Source organism: Diachasma alloeum, unplaced genomic scaffold, assembly GCF_001412515.2.
Source record: "Diachasma alloeum isolate Michigan unplaced genomic scaffold, Dall2.0 Dall_scaffold_00466, whole genome shotgun sequence".
In the NCBI taxonomy this organism is placed as follows: domain Eukaryota; kingdom Metazoa; phylum Arthropoda; class Insecta; order Hymenoptera; family Braconidae; genus Diachasma; species Diachasma alloeum.
The window spans coordinates 60,428-73,702 of record NW_021680599.1 but is presented as its reverse complement, the minus strand read 5'-3'; the positions used below and the strand labels follow the sequence as shown (position 1 = coordinate 73,702).

General features: G+C 40.1%; 1 protein-coding gene across 1 annotated transcript in view; it reads left to right on the top strand.

The window, feature by feature from the left end:
- The window catches only part of LOC107042444 (iron-sulfur cluster assembly enzyme ISCU, mitochondrial), a 50,739-nt gene that overhangs the window by 4,912 nt on the left and 32,552 nt on the right, over positions 1 to 13,275 (top strand). The window lies entirely within an intron of this gene.

Below are 13,275 nucleotides of genomic sequence, written 5' to 3'. Positions count from 1 at the left end.
ATATATATATATATATATATATGATTCTTCAACTCAACATCATATATATATATATATATATATATATATATATATATGTCTGTCGCAGGGACAGAAAATCGCCACGAATACATTCGGAAGCTTACTACCAATGGAATTGGTAGAAGAAAAAATAATGATGATAATAATAGCGTAAAAAGTAACGGTCAAATGTCTTCTGTCAAATAAGCTCGAACCCCTGCTTGTTTTAATTTTTCTAACAAACTTATGATGGAATTGACGTGAAAAAATATAACGTTTTTGCGTTTTGTCATAATTTAATGACTGACGAAATTTTAAGGTGGTGCGAACATTTTCCTGCGTTTTCTCTAAACTTTTAAAAAGAATCACAAAACTGTAGAAAAAACGCATAAACATTATCGCACCACTACGCAACTTCGTGAGCCATTAAAGAATGACAAACCACAAAATCGTTATATTTTTTCACGTCACTCCCATCGATAATTTGCCAGAAGAATGAAAACAACGTCAATTTTGGCTAAAAAGGTGTCGAACATCCTTAACGCCGATTTATTTTTTATCACCCGGTCGGAAATAATCGGACTGTTTTACCAGGGTCTACGGTGAGCGGTCTAGGACATTTGATTTCAATTAGCTGTGCAATCATTTTTTCTCTGCCTATTGGGAACTGAGAACATTCCCAAAGTACATGATTAATGTCCTGAATTTCGGCACCGCATGGGCACTCCCTACTCTTTACAATTCCTATTCGTTCAAGTGACTTATTGAGGTGCTAATGATCAGATCTCGCTCTCTTCACCCAGACGACGAGATCTCTGGGAAGCTTTTTGTCTAGATACCATGGACGTGTATTGTTTTCCCAAAAGTTTTTAAAATATATTATTCCTTTAGGTTTCTTATTTGGATTTTCATGATCAGGCTCTGATTGTGCTTTAATAGTCTCTCGTGTACTTTGATATCCCTCTCGTTTGAAAAGAGCTTTGAAGTCTGTAGATGAGACACGGAACTGACTGGTTGACTGTTCTGCATTCCTTGCTAAAGAGTCAGCGCTCTCATTCCCCTCAATCCCAGTGTGAGCAGGGATCCAGTGAAAATTAATTGTCGTTCCATATGAGTTTCCTTTGTAGAAATCCTGACATTTTCTTTCCGTGTCCATAATGTAAGGGTTAACGAACGGGTTGAAACTAATTGTTCCCAGGCTTTGAAGAGCACTGAGTGAGTCGGAGAGAATGAGATGGCTGAGTTCTTTGTGACTATTTGCTGTGTCTAGGGCAAGATTAAGCGCAATGCTCTCTGCTGTGAACACTGAACAATTTGGGTCAAGGATATGGGTGGAGTCAATGTTCAGCTTTGGACAATGACAGGCTGCGCCTTCATATCCCCCATTCGGGTCCTTGCTACCGTCTGTATATATTGTATTCCAATTTTCAAAATTAGTAGAGAGGTCTTGATTCAAGGCTTCATTAGGAGCTGCAAGGGATTGAAGGGCTCTTCCTAAGTCACTGCTGGTTTTTATTGAGGAAATGAGTGTCTCATATTTAAGAACAAACACTGGAAAGTTCGGTCCACTTCGGAGGGTGTTCTCGAGGGTTAGGACTTTTCTAATACATTTCGTAATGAGTTTGTCCATGACTCGAACTTTCGTTCGCTTCTCCCTAAATATGAGCGAGATTGTGTCATGTAGTTGTGTTGATTTGTTGGATAGGATTCTGGTGATGTATGATTTACATAGGAATTGGGCACGGTCCTCGGTTGTCATCAACTTAGACTCTCCTATTAATATGTTGGTTGGGGTACTGCGTCTGTAACCTAGTGCGAAACGTATGGCAGAGAACTGTATGAATTCGAGTTTAGCTAGGGATTTTTTTTATACGTGGGAAATAGATAAATAGTCCGTAGTCGATGATGGACCGGATGTAGCTCTTGTAGAGTCCCATGAGCGTTTCCGGGTTCCCCACCAGGTTCTACATAGGAATTTGATGATGTTTAAAGCCTTTAGACATCTCTTCTGGAGTAAGGTGATTTGATGTTTGAAATTTAATTGCTGGTCAAAGTAAATTCCTAAAAATTTCACGGTTGGAGATGAGACCGTATCGTGGTTTCCTATTCTGATACTGGTGCTCTCTGGGGGGAAACCTTTTTTACTGAAGAGTAATGCGATGGTTTTTTTCGGGGGCAATATGAAGACCTAGGACATTTATATTGGAGATGAACTGATCTATTGATTTTTCTAGGATGAGTTTGTTGGTTTCGTGATGAGAGATGGTGATGAGTAGGGCAATGCCGTCAGCGAAAAGTGAGGCATTGATTTTGGAGTTTAATTTTCTCAAAATATTCCTTGTGTAAATAGTGTATAGGAGCGGTGAGAGAACTCCCCCTTGGGGTAGTCCTTTATATACGGTTCTGGTGTCGTTTCCTAGGGTGTCGCAATGGGGAATTCTTTCATTAGTAAGGAATTTGACGAAACGTAGTACAGAGTTCGAGCAACCGATTTCAGCGAGTATTTCGATCAGGATGTCGCCATTGACGTTGTTAAACGCGCCGGTGACATCCAGAAATACGGCGAGGGTTTGTTTTTGGTCGCGAAAGGAGTCTTCTACGTGGAGTGTAAGGTTTGCTAAGTTATGACTGCAGGACATACTTGGCCTAAATCCGGTTTGAGGGACAGGGAGCTTTTGATTGTGTTCCACCCAGTACTGCAGCCGGTTCTTGATTATAGACTCATAGAGTTTAAGGACGCATGACGTTAGAGCAATAGGCCTAACACTGGTGTTATTGGCTTTTGGTATGAAGTGAAGGTATGAATGCGTCCATTCCGGGGGATATTCTGCTGTACGATGGATTTCATTAAATATATCTAAGAGAATCAACTTTAATTGGACTGGTAGTTTTTTTAGGAGAGTAATTAATTCCTCTGAAGAAAATAATTGAACTCGTCAAAAGTGAATGGTTGGTCCAGCAGTGGATTAGGTTTAGTAGATGGGATATATTCGGGATTAGTGGTGGGTTTTTCTGCACTCAGCTTATTCATAGCTTGCTTGATTTTATTTTGAATTTCAATATGATCTCTTGGAATATGCGTCTTATTATTTAACCATGATTTTTTAAATATTTTGCAAGTATTCCAAACAAATTTTATATTTTTTCTAGCATTTAGGCTCTCTGTAAATTCAATAAAATATTTCTTTTTTTTACTTTTGAAAGTTTTTGTAGCTAGTGCAACTGATTTTTTATACATTATGAGATCACTAAACGTTTTGGTGAATCTCCATTTTTTATAAGCTGCTGTACGAAGCCTATCTACTTTGGAGCATTCTTCATCCCACCATTTTGCAGGGTTTTTGTGAATTGTAGGAGAGACGAGTTTCTTACGTGGGGTACATTTTGCTACATTGGTTACGACGATATTAATGAAAAATTTATATTTTTCTATTGGATTTAGTTCATCAAAGGTAGATGTTAAGGGGTCTCCGCAGTTGCGATCGGCGCGCGGGTGAGTAGAGTGTGAAATAGTCAAGTTAGTGAGGTTAGTTTCGAGAGAGACGGGACATCAAACATGGCGTATGTTGGATAATGACAGACATCGCCATAGTATTTTTATCATTCATTTATTGAACAAATCAACGATAACACCCAATGGGACTTCGTGCCCATATTGTTTAGGGCTTAAAATAGAATAATTTAGCTTCCTTTGCTGGCTAGCACATTGTCAACAGTGTGAGGTGTATGGGACAAAGTAGCGTCCATAAAGGTTGTGTATAAGGCGCAATTTGAATAATTAATTAAACACGAAAGAAACCATAAAAGTAGTTAGAATTGCTTTTACAAATACCTTTTTAACATTTTTAATTACTATATGATATATTTAATTCGCAAGCACATTGTCATATTTTACCCAAAAGTACTGCGGAGACCCCTTAAGAAAGAAGAAAATGATGCAGTCAGTAATTTTTCTAACATTTCCCACTTTGTTCTAACTGATGTGATTTTAAAGGATTTCTTGATATATTGTGTTTTACTTACATTTAGTGATATGTTCAACGGGTAATGATCAGAACCCCAAGTTACATCAAGGGCATTCACCGCTATATCTGGGCAACTCAGTACTAAATTGATATTAGATTTCTTTCCCCTGTATACATCTAGATGAGTAAATGTATCCAGATTATGTAAGAAAATGTTATTCATCTCAATACACTCATACAGCCGATGTCCGTCAGGTTTATTGAGCCTGCAGTTCCACGCAACGTGGTGAGCGTTGAAATCGCCGAGTAGAATGCAATTTTCTAATTCGCGGTAAGCATCTATTATTTTCTCCCAGAATTCCATAGCAAAGGATTCTCCTGGGTTACGGTAACATGCTAAAATATTTATAGTTAGTTTTAAGTTATTTATTTCTATGCCGGCAAGTTCAACACTCGGATGGGGATTAGTAACATTCGGATGAGGTCTGAAAGACAGATTATTTTTTACAAAGAAAATGATACCTCCGCCCGCGTGATTCACTTGATCTACCCGGCAGGTTCGGAATCCTGGAAATTTGCGGTGTTTCTTGTCGTCAGTCATCAGTTTTGTCTCGACACCGATGAAGATGTTGTATTCCTGGAGTGCCCGTTCGATGTCCTCACGATGGCTATTGAAACCTCTGATGTTCCAGTATACGATTTTGAGATTGCACTGAATAATGGATGGGCCCGTCTGTTGATGGAGGTGTTGATCAGTCATGGTGATATTTAATTTTGTGAGTTCGTAGAAGAGGCTGTCATATAGCCGTCTTTGTCTGGCTAGACACATTGTCTAGCTTGTTTGTCAATTGCGTGATTCGGCCTTTAAATTGTCGTTCATCAATATATACAATGACAGTTCTCAGTGTTGTGGCCAGTTCCATGGGGTCTTACCTCCACTTCTCAGCCAACTTGCAAGCATCTTTGATTTCATACGACTCATCTACGAACTGTATGAATTGATCGTAGGTGAGTAGATGTTCTTCTGGGTTTTTCCGGAGCAATCTTGCCAGTCGGGGAGAATATGTTCTCATGTGCTCAGGTGTTAAAAAACGTCCTTTGGATGTTTTTGCCCTTTTCTTTTTTTTCAATTGGTCTTTCGGAAGTTTAAAACTGTCGTCATTTTTGTTGATTTGGTCTTCAGAGAATATGTCTTTCTCGGCTTCCTCAGGTGTCACGGGTAAGGCTCGCTTTGCATTATTTGTATCTGTTTCCATCGCCTCTGACGCCCTTGTAGCCAGATTAGTCGATTGAATTTGCTCGCTGTTATCTCTGGTCTCTGTGTCTTCCTGAATTTGGCCTTGGCCATTATTTTCTTGAATTGTTTGTCTCTCGGTGTTTATCGGGGAGAGATTTAGGGAGACAGGTGGTGGGGTTTCACGTTGTCTTGCGAGTCTGGGTGTGGCACTTGTTTTTTTCGCGTAGACAGAGTCTTGGGGACAGTTTTTAGCTATGTGACCTGTTTTATTGCATTTGAAACAGTTGAAATTATCCACGAGAGTGGAAATCGTGTACAATTTGTTCTGATGAACGACGTTGATAGTTTCATTGAGGAGACAAATCTCATCCTCTTTAATCAGCAACTGTCTCCTAGCAGTAGCTACTTTGTAGCCCTCCTCGTCTAGATTTAAATACAACGTAGAAACCTTGGTAACTGGCTCAATCTTTTTTTCTCGTAGAGCCTGCTCGATTAAATAGCTTGGTACCTCGGGGCTAACGTTAGATAGAACAACCTTCCGGGTTTTTGCTTTTTCCGGAATGATGTTCAGCTTGTTCGCACCTATTTTATTGATGGTATCTGGTGCGGTGATTTTATCAACCAACTCTGTTGTTGAGACGTAGATTATTACTCGATTTCCCGTGAGTCTTTCGACTCCCTTAACATGCTCTCGACCAATGAATTCGCCGATGGCAAAACGTAGTCTTTAAGTGGTGTGCCTTGGATTGCAGTAATTATAATACCTTGTTCCTCGGTGGGAACAAATTCTTGGCTTTGTTGGATTACTTGTGCGAAGGAACGAGGGGTCTGGGAAGACATCATTTGAGAGATCTGTGTTTTCTGAACTTGGGTTACTGGTTTCTGTGACATCACTATCCTTCATATTGTTTGGAGAACAATTGCTGCGGAAAAAGTTTTCAACTGTAGCCCAAATAGGCTAAATTCGTTATTTAGTTCAGTGAGATGTAACTTTCGCGTGAAATTTTACACACCGCGTGCGCTCCGAGGAGCGATATCAAAACACGTCTTGTCGCTACGAAGGTTGAGGCGGAACTCGGCAACGATAATTATGGTCTATTTTCCTGTTTTTCCGTCCTATATTGTCAATAGTTAACAGAATATTCTCATAGTTGTGACAAAGACATATGTGTAGACGGTCATACGTTGTAGTAAATTGGAGTAAATCGCTTCTTCAATACGGTTATCTTCAGTACTGAGTGGGTCTGTGGAAGAATATATTAATGAATCATATTCACTTTCCATGAGTTAAATGTGTTTAGGTTCATACGTTTTTATTTAGCTACATAACTCGAAAAAATTTGAGATTAATTTGTTCAGTAGTTCGTGAGAGGGAACATTTTGTGAAAAATCGTCTATTACATCAATTACCGTATTTTTCTTTAGTTATCGGAGTTTTATAATAATTTCTTGGAATTTCATGTTACATACATATTGACATAACGAAATAATCCACTCATCTATTTATAGAATGTTTATTATACAAATTGGGGCGAGATAAATAAATGAATGTATATAAAAAAGTGCCAGGACGCATCCGTGGAATACAAATAAAGAGAAGAGAATAAAGATAAAAAGACGATCGAACATGAAGTTGATTAAGAGGGAGAAAAAGAACAAATACGCAACACTATTCCCTCTTTTGAAAAGTTGTCGCCCCAGCAACAAGGCGCCTGTTGAACGCAATTGTATTGTAATTTCGGTTAATCAATAACTGAAATGACACTTCAATTATCTGGGGCCTTCAACCCAACTCTCTTCCAAAAACCCAGATGGAAAATAACAGAAAGAGAGAAGGTTTGACTCGAAATAATGCATTTTCGTGAGAAGACCCGGTAAACCGCGATTCTAACCTCGCTTCGCTCGGTTTGATCGCGGTTTACGGGCCTTCTGACGAAAAATTGCATTCATCACACGGTCCAAAAGTATTTTCTGACGAATGTGATTATAGGCCTCGCCTTCGGCTCGGCCTACAAAGCCACATTCGTCAGAAAATACTTTGTGGACCTTGTGATGGAAATAACTATTGTTCTTCACGGGAAATTCTTATTTTTTTCAACGGGAGTTTCCAAAATCCAGATGACTCTCTTGAGATATTTGCGAAAAACAACTTCAAAAAAAATTTCTGTTAAAAACTGTCGGACCGCTCGAGCTCTAATTTTGCACAGAGTTAATCCTCATTGAGACCTATAATCTGACAAAAATTAAATTAAAAGAAATATTATTTTAGCCACTCAATTACTCGATTTTCTAAAAATTGACGATCAGAAAGGTGGCGCTGGACATGTTTACATGCAGACATGGTCGGCAAACTTCATATTTTTCGAATGCAATTGCTACGGATCCTTTCGGAAGCATACTACCAATGAAATTGGTAGAAATTAAAAAAGAAAACAAGCAGGGGTTGTCGCCTATTCGACAGAAGCCATTTGACCGTTACTTTGTGTATTATTACTGTTTTTCTCTATTTTTTTTCTACCAATTTCATTGGTAGTTAGCTTCCGAATGGATGCGTAGTAATTTCATTTCAAAAATACAAACAAAGAACACCTGTCACTGAAAAATACTGCCTGATGATTCAAACTTTTTGAACCATACTTTTGTTAGAGCATTAGAAATAATTTCAACACATTAATACATGCCCCTGTGGCAGGCAACCACACTCTACAGCATGTCTGCAGTGAAATTTTTGACTTTGAGAGAAAATAGATTCATACGATAGATTGAATATTCAAATTTCAACTTGCTATTCTCATTTTTTCTTTTCAAGTTAACGTGCGTACAAGAATAAAAGAAGGAGATTGTCCACTTTTCCAGAAGTTGATTCATAACACTCATTTAGAAAGGGAAAGAAAATTGATCACATTCAAATTTATTCATCGATTTGTCGCTTGCTAGAAAAGGGACATGCCTATAAGCAGTCGTCAGGTGTCCATACGTTGCATAAAAGAATATGAATTATCTATTTTTTTTATAAGTTAGTAATTTAATTAATTGAAAAATACATTGAAAATTTCTCTTATTTCTTTCAATGATCTTTGGCTAAACGATCAAGGCTGAGGAAGTTAAAGACCCTGTTTTGTACATTATATCCCAAAAAAAAGTATAGAAAAAAATCGACGAAATTTTCCGTCAAATATTTCTGGGACTTGCAAAAAGTGGTGAGGGCCCACCTTAAAAGCCCGAAAATCTCCTACTCAAACTAGTCTTTGCGAAATAAATTTATCCATCGGAAAATGTTCTTATGAAACCCCCCAACCCTTAAAAAAAAGTATCCCCGAAATTAAAATGAGACTTTTCCATCGCTCATGAGTTTTGTGCGTGAGAATTCCAAATTTTGACTTAAAAAAAAAATCGCGCACTCAAAGTAGCCTTCACAACATAAATTTTTCCACTGGTAAATGCTCTTAGACAACCTCCCAACCCTTCAAAAATGTTTCAGTGAAAAGAAAGCGCAACAATTAGACTCATGTCACTATAAGACTCATGTGACTATAATCTTCAGCTCGGACTATAAAGTCACATTCGTCAGAAAATACTTTATTGTCCTAGACGCGTAATCTACTATTTGTTCGGTGTATCGAAACTGTAAAATTTAATCCTCAATTTCATCAAAAATTATCACAATGAAAGTGAATAACCCTCGATTTCTAAATTAAAATGATTAAAATTAATTATTAAAATTATTTCAATATATGTGAATAATTACTTCATAATGAGCATGATTTTTTATCGAACACATTCGGTTAAAATTCAATTGTATCCGTTCCCATGCCCTCCAACTGAGAGACAATTGTGAGCTGTGGGGGAGAAGAAAAATGGAAATGGAAATGATTCATCGTGCACATCGTGTACCTCTTCGACAACTCAACATCTGAAATACAAACGGAAATCTGGGCAGTGGTATCTCTAATATCCCAACTAAGCTATGGTGCCCAACTCTGACAGTGTGAGAAGACATAGAGAAAGAGACGTCACTTTTTTGAGTAAACAGACATCGTGAAAAAAAAGACATTGAGAACAGATACGTCAACCCATACAGTTGAATTTAAATTATAAATTGCAAATCTGTGTACAGTAGGACTCCCAAATATTCAACTCTTTGGGGCCGAGGGTTTGTTGGTACTCCCCACTATTCAACGTTTCCCCTCACCCCCACACTTCATCGTTCAGAACACGTATTTGCGCACTCGAAGCACGTAGTTGCGCACTGGGTAGCCTAAACGTACACGCCAGCTTGATGGTCGGAAAATAATCGAGATGAGAGAGTGGCGGGGAAGTTAAATGTTGAGAAGTCGATTTGTTGAATATTGGGAGGACTTAAATATTGGAAAGCGGAAAAAGTGCACGCAATTACACTATAATGACAAATAGAATACGGTCAGGTCGGGCAATAAGAGAGAGCCAAACGTGATGACGGACACAATAATTAGACAGTCGAAAAACCGCAATGATCAAAAAGTAAAAAGAGATCAGAGGTCTGAAAGTAAAAAGGTGACAAAAGTCCCATAATAGAAGGGTCAGAAAGGTCAGATGTCAAAAGAGTGACAAGAGTAGAACAATAAGAGGGTCAGCAAATTCGCATCATAAAAAGGTCACAAGGATCCCATAATGGAATGATCATAAGGGTCGTAAAATATAAAAGTCACAATAGCCAGACCTAAGAATTAACATACCAAGGGTCGCACTTTATAAAAGTCAAACGCATAGAGGGTTAAATAATGATTTTGAAAAATGAATATAATTCCATACATCATGCTGTATTTTTTTGGAATGAAAAGACTACAACGTATTTCTTGAGATTCTTATGTCTAATGCAGAAACCATACTAGCCATCACGTTTTTGACCCTCGATCCATTAACCGATTACATCTGATTCTACTTGTCATTATCTTCTAATATACTAAAGGATGTACTGGATCGATTGACACAAAATTTTATACGCAAGTGTGGGACCATGTTATAAATTACGGCCATGTAGCCAGAATTTCAGATTTTTAGTCCAAGTTGGATGCATATTATGGGCTTTCATTTGAAAAAACACGAAAAACGCAAATATCTCGAGAACTTTGTATGGGCGGGTTTCATATTTTGATTGCTCTAGATAGAGGGCATCAAGACGACTATTTTGAGCGCAGAAAAAAGTTAATCGGACCAGTACTTTGAGAGATATTAAGCAAAACAGATTTTCAGAAAAAGTTGAATATCTCCGAAACTACTCATCCGATTCAGCTCATTAGGAATACAGATCTGTAGAATCATAAGAGAACCATAACTACAATCGTGCCAAATTTCAACTTCCTATCTCGATTCCCCAGGGAGTTTTCGTGGACACAAACTTTTTTTCATAAAAATGAAAAATGGCGATTATTACCACAGGGACCCTACTGATGTAGCAATATTATGATTTGATTCGATAGACATTATCACAAGGAATATATTGGCGTCAAAAAAAATTCAATTCGGTCAAGTAGTTTTTGAGATATTGAAGAAAAAAGATTTTTGAGAAATTGCTGTATCTCAAAAACTACTCGACCGATTGAGCTGAAGTTTGGCTCAGAGATGCTCCAAAGTATGTAGTACCAATTATATGACAAAATTTCTGATTTTTAGCTGCAAGTTTAGTCCTTTTTTTTTCGTTTGTATTTATAAAAACTTTCCAAAAAATCGACATCAACTTTCGGACATACACACATTTTCTAAAAACATAATTTCTTGACGTTTCATGACATTCTACATCATTTCCAAGCAAAATTACGAGATCGCAAAAATCGTCGATCACAAGGCTTCCATTCGGAAACAAAAAGGAATAACACACAAAATAACAATTAAATGGCTTCTGTCGGATAGGCTTCAACCCCTGCTTGTTCTATTAAGTTATCGTGTAAACAAGATTTTTCATGAAAAAACGCGGAAAATGGCAATATCTTCAAATTTTGTTTGAACGGATATATATACTTTGATTGATCTAGATAGAGGCCATCGAAACGAGTATTTTGAACAAAAAAATTGAAATCGGTGGAGTAGATTTTTTTATATTGAAGAAAAACAAAATTTAAAGAAGTTTTTATATCACAGGAACTACTGGCTCGATCGGGCTGAAACTGTATACCAAAGTGAAGCTTAATCATAGCTACCATGAGCCAAAATTTCAAACTTTTATCGACAAATTTTAAAAATTGATCACCAAAAATCCAAGTTGTCACACAGACATACAGACATGACCTTGTAACGAGATTTTCTCGTTACGGGTTGAAATCCCCTTAAAAAGATGAGTGAACTCTCAAAATTGTTGAAGAGAGATAAGTAGTGACACCTAGAAGCGGCTGAAGAAAGCCGGGACTAGGTGAGGTAAACCACAAACCAATGAAAGACCTAAGGCGTAGCGGTTATGGGTGAAACCGCGATCCCTGGAGGTCTGGAGGGCGTACTAGACTATCGCCGTATTAGAATTCGCCCAGCATGTGCTAGGGGAAATGGGGCCGACGTACAGGCCGTCCAACTGGGCGATTCTATAGGCTATGTCGGAGTAGGCTAGGGACCAACGGCCAGGTGAAAGGACTGGTACCTCCGTGATCCCGTCGGGTTGATTGGTGGGGATAGGGTAACGGAATGACCTATCGTCGCCGAGATATCCAGACTAGGAGGCAAGGCCCTAGTAAGATTCCGAGTAGTCGAACGCGAGCGCTTGAACCGAGAGGTTGAAATAATCTCTCGGTGTGCTGGATGGTAGAATGGCTGAAGAAGCCAGGATAAGGAGTTCCGGACTCCACGTCGCCTCGGTGAATAACCGTTGGCGGCGAGCGAAGGGATGCCCCTGCATCCCCCACTAGGAAAAAAGCAGTTATTTCGGCACACGAAGTGACGACTTTGTTGTTTCCGGCGTCATCCGGCTCGGCGAAACAAATGCCGAGCACATGGGCCCGTGGGCCTGGAGTAGAGATCGTCCTCCTGTCGACCCGACCATGTGCCGACATTTGAGTACCCGGAGGCGGTGACGAGCGATGACCNTTACCGACGGCAGGTGTCGGAAGTACCAGTTCCGCCCGCGAGGGTGAGCCACGTGACGGGCAAGTCGCGCGGAAAAACAAAAATTGACACCTCTGATTGATATCAATCAAGGATGTTCAAAAGGACCGCCTAAATATGCAAATTTAGGTCGAAGTTTAGGTCACTAGGGGGGGCCACCGGCGGCGATTAATCGTCGATTGATACGCGCCGTAAACCCCCCACCCCCAATACCTGTGGAATTGGGGGAAAAGGCCACGAGGAGCGTCCTTTTCCGTTTTGGCTGCGAAAGCGACAGGACGTGAAAATTTTCTCGACGCTCCCCTGTGAGATCAAAGTGTGCACGTGGTGAATAACCCCGGGCAAAGCGATGGATACAACCCTGGAGAAGTTGGTGCAGAAGGTGGTGCAAACCGCCGAGGAAGCCCAGCAGGGTAAGTGGTACCCGCAAGGGTCCAAGGAGAACCTCCAGGAGAAAACCCTGGAGGAAATGAGTGTGGAGGAATCGGCAGTGGCGCAAGGCACTGACGAAACGGCCACAATAGATTTAACGGTCCTTTCATTGTTAGATCGGCCGTTAACGGAGGAGGAGCAAACCGAAATGGTTTTGCTCTATGGAGCCGAGGATGAGGAAGGTGAAATTCCTTCCCCGGCATACGAGCCCATGGAGGTGATGTCCCAGGTGGAGGTATCCACCACGGTGTCATCCCCTACGACGGTGCAGCCTCAGGCGAAACACCCTGAGGAGAAGACGGCTGAGGAGAGGAGGGCCGAGGTGGTGAGAAGCCTGGCAGCCATGCTGGCTGAGGACCCCGGGTTGCTGACGGCAGTTCTCGACCAACTGTCGGCATCCAGCGCGGGGCCCTCTACGTCGGCATCGTTGCCATCGCCCCCCCCAGAGAAGTTGGAAGTCGAGGACGAAAAGTCCTCGTATGCGTGGGTCACCAAAAACGGGCGAAAACCCCGTGGAAGGCCGGCCCACGAGAAGAGCCCACCTGCAGCCGCAACCCTGGCCCCCCCGGTGAG